Source organism: Sarcophilus harrisii, chromosome 3, assembly GCF_902635505.1.
Source record: "Sarcophilus harrisii chromosome 3, mSarHar1.11, whole genome shotgun sequence".
Lineage (NCBI taxonomy): Eukaryota > Metazoa > Chordata > Mammalia > Dasyuromorphia > Dasyuridae > Sarcophilus > Sarcophilus harrisii.
Window position 1 is genome coordinate 198,238,466 of NC_045428.1, and position 16,681 is coordinate 198,255,146.

The following is a 16,681-nucleotide window of genomic DNA, read 5'->3' on the forward strand; positions in this document are numbered from 1 at the left end:
ATAACTAATTTTTGCTTATTTCATGGTATAGTAAATGCTATTTACTGTCAATGATTTTTCCTTTTGGTTATTGAAGAAGATTAAATGACAGCAGTGAAATATTCATTTTTTTTCATTCACTTATTCACTCCCCAGCAGGAACTTCCTTCTCCTTATTCACCAAGGCACAACACCTAGTGTCCTTGCACTTGTAATTCAGTGGGTCTAAATGGAACAGGACTTTTGCAAAGTATCCTTAGCCAAACCATAAATTATACATAGTAATTTTGAACTTTACTGCTCCAAATTAGGCACTCAAATTCAGAGCAGACAGCATTGGTCAAGGCAGCTTATTGGACTGACATATACCAGCAGCAATGAGTCATTTGGGGTACATGCAGGAAATGTTTTGGTAAAAGGAAAATGGTCATTATTTTTACTCTTTTAAAATAAGTGGCATACTTATAGTGAGAAAACATATTTGGATAGTTAATGTTTTGGAAGTCTTAAAATACCAGAAAATCAATTCAGCCTCACCATTTTCTTTCTCTTTTTCTTCTTTCAAATTAATTTGAGTAATAGTAAATGTAGTCTAAGTAGATTTACTTTTATTTTGGTCTTTCAAGGTTCCACAGCTCTTCCCACATCCCAAAATGCAACCAACTTGGTGCTTGGTCCATATCTTGTTTATGTTTTTCCTTCTAAACTGCTTTCTTAACTATCATCAATTTACCTGTTTTATTTCCTTCAAAATTATAAATGATAAAGCACCATAATTTGAATTTATTCATTTATCTATATTTCTTTTTATTAACTAAATACTATTTGAAGAAGTAAGGAAAAATATTAAGATGAAGAAAATTGGTTTGAAATTGGTTTCCCTTCCCCCTCAATGAAAAATTCTTTTGGGTGATTGCTTGAGTAAGCAGATTTTAAAATAATGATAATTATATTTAATGTTATAGAGTTAAAATCAATAAAGCTAAAACAGATAATAAGAGTAGGAAAGGAGAAATAATATTTTTGGAATAGCATTTTAATATTGTTAATTAAATTTTAATTCATATTTGATCTATTATACATATATATTCCCCAAATCTTAGTCTTTTAGGGAAACCTGTATCGGTCAGCAAGCAAAATCTTGTCTATTCCCTGTCATCTTTTCTGTGATAAGTAGAAAGATATATTTAGACTTCTTTCACTAGTTAAGTAGAATACACAAGATATGCAACGGACTGTGTTATCAAACTTTGGAAAAGTTAATCGATGTCAGAAATTAACAGAAAGGAAGATCTATGTAGCTCTTTTGGAATTACTCAACAAATCCTCTTGTGCTGTACTTCCTGGTCACATGACCAACACAATGGTCTGCATTTGATCCTTTCTCTGATTGTCATGACCTTTCAAACATTTAAAAAACACAAATTATATGCTAAATAGGAAGCACCATCTGATGTCTCCATGATCTGGGACAGTCAGAATCCAAAAGAAAGTGAAGTCTATTCTGAGTTCACTTAGGACATGTTCCCCCACTGCTATGCCAGCTTTTGTTGAATCTACTTCCACTTTTCTTATTTCTCCCTTCCCACTACTCCTACAATTACCAGTCTAATTCAGACCTTCATCAACTATATTTTAGTTTATAACAAGAGCCTTCTAATCTATATGTATACATACACATATACACAAATATATATATATATATATATATATATATATATATATATATATATATACTATTAGCCATGTATGGTTAATGCAAGCATGTGTTTTGCTTTAATATGTATATATATATATATATATATATATATATATATATATATATATGTAATGGGCTGAGGTTTGAGTTGATGCACTGAGGTCCCAAGTACTTGAGGCTAAATAGTAATTGGGCTATACTCTATTAATATACATGATTGGATAAAGAATGGTCCCTGCCCACTCTCCATGCAAGTCCTGATGTGTTGTAGAGGAAATGACGATTTTGGTGGGTGGAGGCAGAGAGGGAGACAGGAAGAGAAGCTGGGGGACATTGGGCCTGGGTTCGAGACTCCGAGCTGCTGGTTGTGTGGCTGCTGGTCGAGCTAGCTTCTTGACTCAGCTGCACACATTGCTATTGCCGATTCTCTTCCACCTCCGATCCTTCTTCACTGAGAATAAAGACTGAAGGTTTTCCCCTAACCTGAATTCCTGACTCTTGCTGATTTAAAAATACACGATCTTCACATATATATATATAATGGATTTTATTTTATTTTTTATTATAATAACTTTTTTATTGACAGAACCCATGATAGGGTAATTTTTTACAACATTATCTCTTGCACTCACTTCTGTTCCGATTTTTCCCCTCTCTCCCTCCACCCCCTCCCCTAGATGGCAAACAGTCCTATATATGTTGAATATGTCACAGTATATCCTAGATACAATATATATATATATATATATATATATATATATATATATGCAGAACCAAACAGTTCTCTTGTTGCTTAGGGAGAATTGGATTCAGAAGGTAAAAATAACCCGGGAAGAAAAACAAAAATGCAAACACTTTACATTCATTTCCCAGTGTTCTTTCTTTAGGTGTAGCTGCTTCTGTCCATCATTGATCAATTGAAACAGAATTAGGTCTCTTTGAAAAAGAAATCCATGTCCATCAGAATACATCCTCATACAGTATTGTTGTTGAGGTATATAATGATCTCCTAGTTCTGCTCATTTTACTCAGCATCAGTTCATGTAAGTCTCTCCAAGCCTCTCTGTATTCATCCTGCTGGTCATTTCTTACAGAACAATAATATTCCATAACATTCATATACCACAATTTACCCAACCATTCTCCAACTGATGGACATCCATTCATTTTCCAGTTTCTGGCCACTACAAACAGGGCTGCCACAAACATTTTGGCACATACAGGTCCCTTTCCCTTATTTAGTATCTCTTTGGAGTATAAGCTCAGTAATAGCACTGCTGGATCAAAGGGTATGTACAGTTTGATAACTTTTGGGTCATAATTCCAGATTGCTCTCCAGAATGGTTGGATTCGTTCACAACTCCACCAACAATGCATCAGTGTTCCAGTTTTCCTGCATCCCCTCCAGCATTCATCATTATTTTTTCCTGTCATCTTAGCCAATCTGACAGTGTGTAGTGGTATCTCAGAGTTGTCTTAATTTGCATTTCTCTGATCAATAGTGATTTGGAACACTCTTTCATACGAGTGGCAATAGTTTCAATTTCATCATCTGAAAATTGTCTGTTCATATCCTTTGACCATTTATCAACTGGAGAATGGCTTGGTTTCTTATAAATTAGAGTCAGTTCTCTATATATTTTGGAAATGAGGCCTTTATCAGAACCTTTAACTGTGAAGATGTTTTCCCAGTTTGTTGCTTCCCTTCTAATCTTGTTTGCATTAGTTTTGTTTGTACAAAAGCTTTTTAATTTGATGTAAATAAAAATTTTCTATTTTGTGATCAATAATGGTCTCTAGTTCATCTTTGGTCACAAATTTCTTCCTCCTCTACAGGTCTGAGAGATAAACTATCCTATGTTAATGGATTTTATTTTTCTTGCTTTTTCAGTGAATGGGTGGGAATGGGAGACATGAGGTAGAAAGAATTTGAAACTGAAAATAAAATTTAATTTAAAAAACATGCCTTTAATCTTATCAAGTATATAATGAAAACATTAATGTTTCTCTATTGCCTAGTAGATCAAATCTAAATTTCTCAGCTTGCCTTCAAGATTCTCCATAATCAGGTTCCAAACCTACTATGAATCTTTAGTTCCTATTACTCTCTAACATAAAAGATTTTTTTCCAGTCTGTGTGATTCCTCTCACTGACTTCACCACACACTAAATTAATTTCACATCTTGGGTTTGTCTACAATATTCCTTATCCTTTCCTCCCTTTTCTAAACTGATCCAAATTTCAAAAATCCTTCAAAGTCCATATCAGACTTTATTTCACCCTTACAAAATGCCTTAGACCACATTTTTCAGACTTTCTATCATAGTTAATTTCATGTAAATTAAAACATTTATTAGCTTATTCAACTTTTGTTGAGTTTCTACTATAAGTAACTTGTATGTTATACAAAATTGGGTAACCTCTGCCTTCAAAGAGCTTCCATTCCATCAGGAAGATAAACATACAAAAAGCTACAAAACTAATAACTTAAACTTGGCTGTATTTGTAAGTATGAGTACAGTTTGCCAGCTCTGTACCTCCAATCAGTGTTGCAAATTATAGCTCTAAGTTGATTCACATTGTTCTAGTTCTGTCTACTAGATGTAATGGGAGTGGAAAAGAATTTATTCATTCTAATCTAAATATGAAGTGGAATTGCAGTAATTGTCACCATTTGTGTCTTGCCAAACACAAACTCTATATTCTCGACAATTTACTACTTTTATATGCCATTGAATGCTACTAAAGGAAGTCATACTGCCATTTTCACTGTGCCCACTACAAATCATACAACCATGTCCATACAGAAATAAGACAATTATTTTACTATCCCCCCATTTGCATCCCAGCTATTGTACTTAGTCTTCTCTTTTATTCTTAAGCTTTATTTATCAACAGCCAACTTTTCTTACAACCTGAGTCATGTTACGTATCTTTATGTATTTAGAGGGAAAGGTGATTTTTGAACTGGCAGAGAAAATGTTAAGTGTGACATGTTGCTAAGTAGCTGTGTTAGGGAAAGAATTGGTTCCAAAATTTTATGAGGAGAGATAAGTGTGGTTACAAAGAGATATGGAGAGAGAGGCAGCAGACTAGTAGAAGAAGCTGGCTTCTCAACATGTCTTTGCTTTCCAGTACACCTACTGGATTGATTGGGGATCCTTGAGTAAGGTTGAATCCTCTCTCTTGGTCTGAACTAATATCATATCTCACCTTCAGCTAATAAGCTCACTTACTTTTGTATATTCTTTGGTATTTCTAAAATAAATAATTTACATGATTTCACATATAAATTATATGATTTCTATTTGCTTAAGTGAATGGATTTACTATTTGTCATTTGTAATGGTCTTTTCATTATTTCCCTATTTATTTATACTTTTCTAAAAGCCTTTAAACAGATCCTGAACTTTTCACTTGATTCTGCAATTCCCTCAAGCTATCATCCTATGTGTCTCATATTTTTCATATTCCATTTCCATTTGTCACAAATTCAGAGCTATCCTTTAATCTTCACTTCTTTACTCCTTATATCCATTCACTTGCTACCACTCTTACATATTTCTCTTTCTCTGCTCAAAACAACTATCATTCTAATTTATACCCACTTCAACTCCTCCTTATAACTATTGCAATAGTCTTCTAATTCTTCTCCCAGGCTTAAGTTTCCTTTCTGTCCAATCCGTGCCCCACGTAGCTGCCAACATGATTTGTATACTTACACGGATCTGATCATGTCATTTTGCTATGCAAAAAGTCCTAGTGACTCCTTCTTGCCTCTATAATAAAGTATAAATCCATCTATTCAGTATTCAAAATCCTTCACAAGCTTCATATTCCATCCTTCCTGGCTCATTACATATTCATGTACTCCAAGTACCAGATTATTTGTCTTATTTCCTTTTCTTCATATTCAATATCATATCTCTTGTCTCTGTTTTCACATATGTCTAGAATATACTCTCTTCTCAGGTCCATTTTTTTTTTTTTTTTGAGAATTCCCAATGACCTTGGAAGCTCAGCTCAAATTCCACTTTTTGCACAAAAATTTTCTTGGATTTTCTGATAATGTCTTTCAACTTCGATGATCCTCAAATTACCTTGAATTTGCTTACAATTTTATATTTAATTACATGCAAATATCATTATCCCTCTTTTCCCACAGAATATATGATTCTGAGAGATTAGGTTATTTTGGTTTTGTACTTTTATTTCAGTACAATGTAACACAATTTGTTGTCTCTGATAGGCACTTGATAAATTTCAAATTGATTTGAAATATCCTTGGAATCTATGCTGTGGGACAGAGTAACAGGTAAGAATGCCTTATAATGTGAAACTCTAGGTAATTCTCCAAATAAATGTCTGTAGGAATCAAGCCAAATCATTGATATACTGATTTCTATTGTAAAATGAATACTACCAATCTGAAAAGATGTATATCACCATCCTTTTATATGTTAATAAATAACGGTTTAGTAGATGTTTTTTCACTGATTGATTTATATAACTAAATTGGGAGCTCTATGTAGTTAAGGAATCAGTCTTTTACTTCTTTAGGGAATATTTTCAAGACTTGATATAGTGCTGGTAAGTATAGATGTTCTACAAATATTTGTCGAAAGATTAACTTAAGTCTAAATCACCGATTAATGCCTTCTCTGTAGTATAACACTGACATATCAGATTATATCTGCAAATCTGTAGAACACATTGTCTCTATTCATATTTAAATCTATATTTATATCTACCTAAAATTATTTTTAAAATTATTTTTCCAATTGCATGTAAAACTTTTTAATATTTTTGAGTTCTAAATTTTCTCCATTTCTTCCTCCTTCCCTGAAAAAGTAAGCAATTTGATATAGATTTATATATGCAATCATACAAAACATGTTTCCATATTAGCAATATTGTGTATATGGGGGAAGGATCAAAGTTTTTCCCCCTTCCACACACAAACATAAAGTGAAAAATATTATGTTTCAATCTGCATTCAGACTCCACCATTTCTTTCTCTGGAGGTAGAGAGCATTTTTCATCATGAATCCTTTGAAATTGTCTTAGATCATCATATTGCTGAGAATGGATTTGTCATAGCTGACCATCATACTATATTGTTGTTATTTTGTATAATGTTAATCTGGTTATGTTTACTTCACTTTGCATTAATTCACATAAGTCATTACAGATTTTTCTGAAGCCCTCCTACTTGTTATTTCTTATAGCAAATTAATTTTCCATTACAATTATATACCACAATGTTCTCAGCCATTCGCCAGTTGATGGACAGAACCTCTGGAACTATTATTTATAAAGATATTTATTTTCTATACTGAAATTGTTATAATAATTTGTGATTATTGAGTTTTACATTTTATTGGATAGAAAAAGATAAAAAGCAACAACTGAAGCATGAAATAAGAAAATAATATATAGACACATGTATTGATTGAAAGAGATTGTGAATGAGCTTCTTTGTTGAAAACAACAGTCCAGTGTTGATATCATGAGCCAGATGTTGATGTTAACTTGTCATGAAGTCTGAATTGTAGAGGAGAGTATTATTTATTTCTTAGTTTTCTAAAAGCTATTTTGAAATGTACTTGAAATTTTATTAAAAAAAAAAACACAGATAAACTTCACCTTGATTCAGAAATCAAAATTTATACAGGTATTTAGATTAATGAGGACATAAAATTTTCCATATTATCTCTAGAGATAGTAAACTGTTTTTGCTGAAAACCAGATTTATTCTACATAATTTATTGCCACACCACTTGTGCCATAAGAATCTTGCTGAAAATAAATACGCTATAGATACATGTATCCATTTTGCTATCATTTGCTATCTTTTATTTGATATCTTTTGGGATAAGATTTATGTACCAGAGAGAATTTCTCTGAATTAAGAAATTCAAAATATCAATGGGCAAGGAAAGCAATTATAAAATACTTTTAAACTATCTTGGAAGAAATATTTTTGTTAAAGCTTTAGTTTAAACCATAAAAAGGATTCCTCACTCAAAAACATTTCCTGCACATTTGGATTGCCTGAAACTCCACTATTAGAGTCATTCTTTTCGGCTAAGACATTTTGAACCCTAAGTAAAGAGGAAAAAATAAGGAGTTACTTGACCAAGAAAGAGAATAGGTTAGGGACAAAAAGGAACTGGAGAGGGTGGGCAAGAAGATTGCACTAAAACAAAAAGGAAGCTGGATCATAGCACTAAATGTTAAAGGAAACCTTAGAGTTAGTCCAGAATTAGTCTCTTTTCTTACAAATAAGCAAATGAACTTTAGAAATATCAATAATTTATCTAAGGTCACAGAGTTGACCACATACAGCAGATTGGTACTGGAATTTGAATTTAGGCTCTATTATTTCAGGTTCAGAGCATAACATTTCCATTCTGAAAGCAGTACAGAAAAGTGTTAAAAATAAACTGAAAATCTGTTCCTGATTGAAAATGTGTGTCTGGCTGAAAATTTTTACTAGTGCTGACTCTGACAATATCAGAAATGATAATAAGCTCAATATTTTAGGTCATTAATTATTGGAGTTTCTGATAATGGATCCTCTTAAAAATTGAGTACTCTGGCCATGTCCTTCTATGTCCTTAAGTAATGTTATCCCTACTTTATATCTTAATGATCATGAATCATTGAATATACTGGAAAAGAGCTAATACTTCATGTAGGGATTCTTTACTATAATGACCAGAAAGCAGGACTCACTGAATTCTAGGGAAGATATTCCTTTCTGATTTAATTTTGATGATTGAAAAGTACAACAAAAACATTGATGGTAACAGAAAAAAAAGAGGGGCAATGACAAGAATGAGAACAAGAATAAAATCAAGAACCAAAAGAAAATTAAAATATGAATGATAAGGAGGAAAGACAACAAAATAATAAGAGCAAGAACAAGAAAAACAAAAATAAGAATATCAAGAATAAGAAAAAAGGAGCAAAAACAAGAGGAAAAAGAAACAAAAATTATGAAGAACAAGGAGAAACAAAGAAGGATAAACATGAGTAAAAGAAAAAAGAAAGAAACTTATCTCTACTACTAACTTTTCCAGTGAAGGTAGAAAAGAGGAGGAAAACTTATTTTCTGAGAAGGGAAGAAAAAACTAAGAGTTTTACAGAAGGAGAAATAGGTTTCTGCCAATCCCAAACCAAAGGTTTCTGCATTTTCTCAAATAGAGTAGCATTAAATCAGATGAAATCCTTATGTGAATCTATCAAAACAACAATTACCATTAAAAAATAGAACTAAGACCAGCGAATTGATTTATGCAGTTGAAATGTTGAATCTAGTAAAGAGTTAATACCACATCACCATAGAAAAGCTCTATTTATAATAGCATCTCTTATCCTAACAAAGATTCTAGGCCTATATGTGAACTTTATAGATGGTTCCTAATGTTGTGCCACAGTTTCCTTTGATTATTCTATCTCAGTATTCCTAATTGTTCTGTCTCAATTTCCCTAAATTGTTCTGCCTGGTTGTAATAACCCCCCTTCTAATCATCATGATCCAGATGAGGAGAAAGACCTTTTATCTTAGACATCATGACCCCAGACCTTCCCTACTTATTGGAATGTCTGGTGCCTCCCCCCAATCTGCTCTTCTTGATCCCAATTTATCAGCATGTCCGGTGCCTCCCCTCATACCTATCAGAACCGAATTGATAGTCTGTTCCTGCACTTAGTGCTCTGATTTCGCCCCTGCATCAGTTGACCCCTTGGTAGCTTAGAGACACTTACATATATCTATCTATACCTATATCTATATCTATATCTATATCTATATCTATATCTATATCTACCTATCTATCTATCTATCTGCCTATCTATCTATGTCATTGAGAACTCACATTGGCTGCTGGATTATTGAAGACGATAGTCTCACTCAGCCCTGGCATCAAACCATGGATCCATATGGTACCAGCACAATCTCTCCCTTTCAAATAAAATATTAAAACTCTCTAATCTCTATCTTGCCTCAGTTTCTCCAGCATTACATTTGGAGGCCCCAGCAAGATATGAGAGTAGGATTAGAGATTAGAGACCTTGGGGTCTCCACCTTGGGCCTTGGGGTGGTTGAGAATCTGGGTCCTTTTCCTGGAGAGGGTGGCCCTCTGGATTTTTTTCCAGAGCCTCCAGGGAAGAGAACAGTTTTCAGCCATAGCCACCCCCAATGGTGGACGCCTCCATTTCAGCCACAGGAGAGTAAGTCTGAATGTATTAGGACATAATTTGATCTGTTTACCTGTTCTGTCTGTCTGTGCTAGCATCTGGATTCTCAGAATAATGGAATGGCAACAAGCATTAAATTCTGAAAATGGTATCATTCCAGGACACTGGAAGCTCCCCTCTGGTTTGGGTGTTTTCTAAGACACATCTGGTCTCATCTGACTCTGAGTGCCTTTTTGGGCACTATCTGGTTATATGTATTAAATGTTTGGTTTAATGTTGTAATTGTGCAGTCTATGTCTGTGATTTGTGTTCTGTGTTCTGTGGGACTTGTCTGTTAAAAAAAGCTCTGTTAAGGTTTTCAGAACAATGATTAAGAACTGGTTATTTCAATGTTGCAACTGTGCTTAGTATAAAAATTTGCTTGTAATTTTAAACTTTTTAAACTTGTTGCACTAATTTGTAAGTAAAAGAACAGAAAAAAGAAAAAACGGGGCTATTTTAAGACTGGCAGAAGCAGTTTTCAAAGCTAGCTAGTAGGATTTCTAAGGGAAAGATCAATAAAACCTTACCCGATTCAAATTCAAGCTGGCCTAGGCAGATAAGGCCTCTGGAGGACAAAGGAGTTTATGCTAATTGCTTTGAAACTTGGGGAAAGGTTTTGGAGAACTAGTTTAAACCTAAGTGAGACAAACAAACAAAAACAAACATATTCTTTTGGGCAGTTTTAAAATGGTGGGAAATAATTTTACAGTTGCCTAATGCAGGCTAGATTTGGTTATCTTGAGTATAAGATCTTAAGAACAATAGCTTGTTAAAGGGAAATTCTATTAACTTTCCTGAAAGGCATTACATGCCTCCAATTAGGTAAAGTATATTACCTTCTAAAACACATTGGGTAATTTGATGACATTATAAGTCATGGTTTAAAATCCAGCTTTGCTGGACATGTGGATTTTATGGAGTCATTTAGCTATTCACTATATTGTGAATCTTAAAATTTTTGAAAGAAAAGAGAATGAAGGCAATTTAGGAAAGACAAGAAGGAAAATTTGCATGCGGAAAAGCTGGGGTGGGGTAGGGAGAAACAGGATCTTTTGTCTTCAAAAGTGAAGATTAAACTCATTTCCCCTCCACCCTTCCCACTGCTTTCTGCTATTTAGCAATGGATCATCTAGTTAGAAAGGTTATTAGAATTGTTTAAAGTATGTAGCTAAGGAAAAGAGAAGAGTTAAGTAGGAAAAGAAAGAGGAACGTTTTTAATGGAAGGATGAAGAAATTGAGTAGAGTGTTGGGAAGCATGGTGGAGTTAGGAGAAATGCCATGTGGAATGGGGGATGGTCATGGAAAGAGCATTATCAAGGTGTTATCTCATCCTCCACACCCCCACTAAGTATGTTCCAGCTACTTTCTGCAGAGGTGTAGCGCTGGCAAGTGATTCAAAGGGACAGGCCAAATTTTAAGTTAATTATCTGAATATTTGTTTCTTTAGATATATAAATGGTTTCCTTGGTTAAGGAATATGGCTATAAATGTGATCCATAATTTGGTAGGGCTATTTCTAAACGTTTAATTAATACTTTTAAGAATCTTTCAGATTATTTTATGTGATATTAGGATATTCTGTATAAATTTAATTGATTGTATTGGGTCATCCTGAGGTCATTTAAAGGGCCTCTGAAAAATAGTTTTTTTCTTTGTCCTTTTGAAAATGTTTCTGTTATGGACAATGTGCAATTTGGAATTTTTTGTATGTATTGGTTATTTTTAAAGCAAAATGAATTGTATAATGTTCAACTTATAAATCTATTTGGGTATGAAAGATGTGAACTTATTGGGACAAATTTCTTACTGTTATCAATATAAGGTCATGGTAAATACCTGTTCGGGATTTATCTGAAACTTTGGTTAATGGGATTTGTTATGGAAAGCAAAATTTCTTAGGCTTGTAGTTAATATTATTTGGGAGTTTTAAAGTTCCATTGGGACAATTATCTGGAGTAAAACTAGGTTAAGGCTATTTTATCCTGTATGAGCTTAGGGATTAGTTTTGATTGCTTATATTGTTATAGTATTTTTTCATTTTTTCATCTTGTGACTGATTTCTATAATCAGAGCAATAGTCAATAAGAATTGTTAATGCAATTCAATCATGTCATATCTGATTTCTAATCTGGTTATATGTAATCATTATATCCTAAATACTTAGGCAAATAAGTATTTAGCCTGGTCATCTGCCTGTTCCTGCATATTTGTGTCTGTGGACAAATCACTTTTGACCAATTAGCTGGTGAAGGTCAGTTTGCAGAGAATTCAGAAAAGATTTATTATCCTATGCCAGTGTATGAGCAGATTTCTAAGGCTGCAATAAAAGCTTGGAATTCTCTCCCTGGACAAAAAGATGGAAACGAAGCTTTCACAAAAATAGAGCAAGGTCCCAATGAACCTTTTGCAGATTTTGTGGGACGTTTGCAAACAGCTGTAATCAGAACCATTGGAGATAATGCTGCTACAGAAATAATGATGAGAAATCTGGCTAAGGAAAATGCCAATGAGATTTGCAAAAGAATTATATAGGGACTAGACAAAGATGCTCCTTTAGAGGAGATCATAAGACGCTGTGCCACAGTGGGCACAAATGCTTATTATACCCAAACTATGATGAACATGGAAAGACAGGATCCCTCTTGGCAACGGAATTCTAGAGAAACTCATCGATGTTTTCAGTGTGGAAAAGTTGGACATTTGAGAGCTCAATGTAGATATGGAGACAGAATGAGAAGACAGGGTGAGAGAAAACCCAAAACTCCATGTCCAAAATGCAACAGAGGCTTCCATTGGGCCTCAGAATGTAGACAGGTTCAGGGAAACGGGATGAGGGGCCCAGCCCCAGGGCCCCAGGCAAAAAACACTTGGGGCATGATGGCAGCCAATGGTGCACCCAGAGAGTGCCTAGAAGTCCAATACCCAGACATGACCAATCAGCCAGGAAGCCATATGATGGGAGAAAGGGATTACACAATCAATCAGCCAGGAAGCAACCTGATGGGAGAAAGGGATTACAATTAGGGAAAATAGAGTTGTATGTAGCTGAGACAACTGAGATATCCCCTGGAGAGGTGAAATCTGTTCCTCTCCAGCCTATGGATCCCTTACCTCCAGGCACAGTAGGCTTGACCATTTCACCTCCTGAGAGTACATACAAAACAGTGTCCATCCACACACTGATGTGGAAACTGGGGAATGTGTAGTAATATCCCAGTCACCAACACAGGCAGACAATGTGTGACTTATCACCCAGGAGAAATAGTAGCATCAGGTTTACTCATACAGAATCCTAATAAGCAGCTTGGTGATAGTCACCCAGATTCCGATTTCAGATCACAAAATCCAGCAATATATTGGACAGCAGCTGTAACAACTGACCGACCTATGCTCACGATCTATATAAATGGCCTTCCATTGGAAGGATGTGTAGACACTGGTGCAGATCGGACGGTCATTAGAGGTGCCAGCTGGCCCAATCACTGGCCAAAGATTAAAGCAGACACCTACATGTCTGGTGTAGGAGGATCAATAGCAGATGAAGTTAGTGCTGCCCCTATGAATGGACTTTTGAAGGAAACAGGGTTTTACCCTTTATGTTGAAAAACCCCCATCAATCTTGGGGAAGAGACATTTTACACAATTGGGTTAAAAATGAGTACTTCGTTTTTTAACAGGGGCTGTTGAAGGCCTCCAACACTTTCACCTGTTCCTTCCTGGAAAACGATACACCAGTGTGGATAGAACAGGGCCCTTAAACAACGATAAAATTCAGGTTATTAGACATAGTACAGGAGCACTTGACCAAGGACATAAAACCTTCTCTAAGTCCTTGGTTCCCCAGTGTTTGCTGTGAAAAAGTTGAAAAATGGAGGTTTAACGGTTAAGAAAAGGAAAACAGATGGAAACTATGGAACCTTGCCTGGACTTCCATCTCCTACTCGTTGCCTAGAAATGGCCTCTTTTAAAATTAAAATTGTTTCTATTCTATCTCTTGGATAAGAAGGATATGAAAAAGTTTGCCTTTTCAGTGCCCAGCGTTAACTTAGCTGAGCCTTATAAAAGATATGAATGGACAGTTTTGCCACAGGGAATGAAAAACAGCCCTACTATGTGTCAAATGTGACGATAAGTCACACATTGTCTGCCTGTGTTGGTGACTGGGATATTATCTACACATTCCCCAGTTTCCCACATCAGTGTGTGGATGGACACTGTTTTGTATGTGTTTGACTATGTTCAAATGCTGCCTTGTTCCATAAAAACATTCCCAAAGATGCCCATTACATGGATGACATTTGGGATTGCACCTAGGAACAAATGTTAGAAGATGTCTACAAAAGCCATAGAAACACTAAGGAATTACAAATTAACATAGCACCAGAAAAAAATTCAAAGACATGCCCTTTTTCAATATTTGGGAATGAAGTATACCCCAAAGGTGCTTTAAGTTCAAAAACTGTCCTAAGAACAGAAAAGCTAAAAACATTGAATGATTTTCAAATTTGATAGGAAATAATGGATGGACCAGTGTTAGGTTTGATCCCAATTACAACCGTTATATGACATTTTAAGAGACAGTGCTTTTAAATTACCACCCAGCTTACAAAAAGTCAAAATTTAGAGAATTGAACTTTTATCCAATTGGTTGAAAAAGTCATAAAACCCTTGGAGATATCAGTTTTGCCACAAAGAACACCCAATCCTTCATCAAGGGGCAGTGTGATAAGGTGGGTGAACCTCCTGGCACAACCAGAACAAAGCCACCCTCCCAGTCTTGTGGCGAATTTTTTAAAAGGCCACTAAGCGAGCAGCAATTATCTGGGAAAGCCACCAAGATTCCCTTTTATACCAAAACACAAATTGTGTGCTGTGAGACTTCCCAGAGTGGAAATTTTTTTTATGGCTCCAAATTTATAATGGGTCTTCATTAAAGAAACTAGACTATTACATAATTGGGATGGATTCTTGAAGAAAAATTTCTAAAGTTCCTTTAAAAGGAAACTATCTTCACGGATGCATCCAAAATAATATTTGTCCGGACCTCATGATCTAATAAAAGAGGTAGTCGAACTCCTTTCATCCCTAAAGAATGAATTGTAGGATCTTTAGTTTACCTATTATCTAGAACATAAATATAATATCTGATTCCCTATTCAGTAGGTTTTAAAAAAATTGCCCGAAATAAAATTACCTCTAATATTATCAGCTCTTTAAGAAACTTCAAACAAGTGAAAACATCCAGGTAAGACCTATATTTTACATTCCATTCTAAGGGCTTAGGTCCATTTAGCAATTCAAAAGATACCTTCTTATGTTAATTCCCCTTTGTTCCGAAGCCCAGGATCTCATTCTAAATATCATCAGGCTGCCAACACGTTTACAATTTGGAATAAAAGAGGAAGCTAGGAGCATAGTAAAGCCTGTGGGCTTGCCTTCCTTTCCATGCTCCTACCTGCCTCCAGGAAGAACCCTTGTGGTTTAAGACCCAGTGAAATCTGGAAAATGGATGGGAATTTAAATCTTTTGGCCGTCTTCTTTCATCCACGTTGTGGTAAATTTTTGGGTTCACTTTTTTGCAATCCCAGCAAAAAGAGACAGCCCGGTGGTCCTGAATTCCTCATACAAGCATTTGCCATTTGGGTATGCCACAAGCAATAAAAAGACAATGGTTTTATATTTAAAACATTTTACTTTTTTTGTCACAGTATAATTTTACACACCAGGCATACCTTTCAATCCTCAAGGACGGCAATAGTGGAGGGAGAAACAAGATAGATGTCCTCCAAAAAAAAAAGGGGGGCCCAGGTAACCCTAGAGGCTTCTAAATCAGCTCTTTATACTTTCTTGATTTTTTGAAAAGATGCCTGGCCCGGCGACAGGTTTTATAACCCACCGGAAGGAAGGTCAAAGGGGAGCACTCCACTTATCTTTAGATAATCCCGGTGATGTGGGAGACCCGAAAGTGGGAATGGAAAGGACCAGATAGGCTAACTCTTTGGGGAGAGGGTTTGCTTGTTTCTACAGGTGGAGAAGGAATCAGATGGGTGAACAGCCATATTCGCATTGTCCATTCAAGAGATGGAGCCCCCTTGAAACAAAGGAGACGACAAGAAATATTGGGTGGTTCTGTTGCTGATTGGCTCATCATTGAAAAGAGCGTGGCAGTTATGGCGTTTGACTCATGGAACAAAATTGTTGGATTGAAAACCCTCAGGAATCATTGGATTCTCTGGACATGGGACTTAAAACCCCAGGAGTCATTGGATTCTCTGAGAAATGATAAGACTTTTACAGGACTTCAAAATTTTGGGGAATCATTGCATTCCCCCACATAAAACTTTGCGGTTTAAAAACTCAGGGGATCATTGGTTCCTGACATGGAAGCTGGACAAAGATTGGTTTTGGACTATCTTTCCTGAAGAAGGTTTTGTGACTGTTGTTTAATATCTCCTTCTGGGACTTCTGGTGATCTTCCAACACCATGTTGATTTATATTGTTTATTCCGCCTTGTGTTACAATTCATGTTTGTTACACACAAAGCCTGCATGACTGAGGGGAGGTCATTCCTTGCCTTCTTTTTGCTAAGTGCTTGTGTTCCTCCCATGCTGGTGGGTTTTGCATAATAAGACCCTTCAGCTCAAAACCCCCTAGCAACCCCACTTCCCTTTGGTGCTTTTTTCTCCCTTCCTGGATGTCAGGAGGTTTGATCACCCTCCTTTTTAGTGCTTTCCCCATTTCCTGAGAAGTTAGG

General features: G+C 35.4%; 1 protein-coding gene across 2 annotated transcripts in view; it reads right to left on the bottom strand.

Annotated features, from left to right (window-relative positions):
• GLRA2 (glycine receptor alpha 2) overlaps positions 1–16,681 on the bottom strand; it is a 303,585-nt gene that overhangs the window by 205,317 nt on the left and 81,587 nt on the right. The gene's annotated exons all lie outside the window — the stretch shown is intronic.